This window comes from Pteropus vampyrus, unplaced genomic scaffold (genome assembly GCF_000151845.1).
Source record: "Pteropus vampyrus isolate Shadow unplaced genomic scaffold, Pvam_2.0 Scaffold123, whole genome shotgun sequence".
Taxonomy (NCBI): Eukaryota; Metazoa; Chordata; class Mammalia; order Chiroptera; family Pteropodidae; genus Pteropus; species Pteropus vampyrus.
Window position 1 is genome coordinate 4,987,271 of NW_011888904.1, and position 1,384 is coordinate 4,988,654.

At 45.8% G+C, this 1,384-nt stretch overlaps 1 protein-coding gene across 1 annotated transcript in view; it reads right to left on the reverse strand.

Annotated features, from left to right (window-relative positions):
• Positions 1-825, reverse strand: part of BAAT (bile acid-CoA:amino acid N-acyltransferase) — a 7,233-nt gene extending 6,408 nt beyond the window's left edge. The window contains exon 1 of the mRNA XM_011366276.2: positions 676-825. The gene's annotated coding sequence lies outside the window, so the exon portion shown is untranslated. The remainder of the gene's footprint in view (positions 1-675) is intronic.
• Between the last annotated feature and the right edge of the window lie 559 nt (positions 826-1,384).

The following is a 1,384-nucleotide window of genomic DNA, read 5'->3' on the forward strand; positions in this document are numbered from 1 at the left end:
GAAGGCAAGACTGCACTGCAGAGTATCAATGAAACCAAGATTACGAAGAAATCAGAGGGCAAGAAACCAGAATTCAGATGCCTCACCCAGGATTAGCCTTGTTGTGGTTAAAGAGGGACCCCTCAGTAAAATGGATGCAAACCCAGGAGGGCTGAAAGCTGAAAGCTACATTGTTGAGCCAGACTCCCAGGGCGAAGGGGGTCAAGCCAAGGTCTCTGAGAGAATTGGACCCATTAGGAGGAAGGGCAGTTAAAAACCAACAAGACGCCAACATTTCGGGAGGCGGGAAGCAAAGAATAAAGGAGAGCAAAAGTTTACCCATGGAAGTTAAACTTACTAATCAAGAAATAAAAATTTCATTCCCTTTAGGAGGCTGTTGCTTTCCTTTCTTCATTGGGTACTTACTTCCTCACTCTCCTTCCAAGCAATAAATCCTAAAAAAAAATTACTTGAGTCATGAAACAATTTCTCCATAAGTTTACTAGCTGGATGCTGACTTTTACAGCCAAATGTTTCTGAGCAAAAAACACCAAGGATGGTAATTGCTGGTCCCTCCCAGAACTGTGCTACCTGCTGAGATGAAAGAAACACACATGGCAAAATGAAAACAGCCTGAATCAGAAGGCAGATCTTTTCTGCGGAGGCTATGACAGCCCTGATTCCCCAAATACTCACCCTAAATTCTGCTGCAGGAAGCGTCTGGAGCAGGACGGCTTACTGAGCCATCTAGAAGCAATGGACACTTGCCTGTTGCTCGTTAATTTATGTCATTCAAAACACGCCAGTCTACTGTTCAAAGTTGAAACTGTCTCTACAGAAACCATCAGCAGCTTATTTTGAAGTTCTCAGTGACAAGGCTACCAGGATATACTGCCACGTGATCTGGGCGGAGGCTCAGCCTAGCTGGTGTGCCTTTCAGTGAGGCGTTTCATGATGGAGTCTCATATTTCATCACAGAGCTCTGGCTCTTAAGCCATTCCCTTCACTCCTCCTCCCTACTCTCAGCTCTTGTCTCTTTTGTTTCAATTTCTTCTGTATTTCCTCCTCTAAGTGGTCTCTTTGACAGCTGCCTTTTTGGTGGTTTCTAGGAAAGTGAGTCCCAAAAATCCATCTTCAGAGCAGTGTGGGTTTAAGACTCACACGCGAAGTCTGTTAAGGATTCCCACAGGGGCTTTGCACCTGGAGATTCTGACTTGATAGGCCTGGGGTAAGGATCCAAGATCCATATCTTTAACAGATGCTAATCCATAGCCGGGTTTGCAAACCACTTTCCCAAGGGACTGTAGAAGCCCCCCGCCCTCCTCCTGCCCCCAATGCAAAAATGCCTCCTCAGGGCACAACCTCTGTAGTCTGCCTCATTGTTAATCCTTTCAGTCAATGTCCA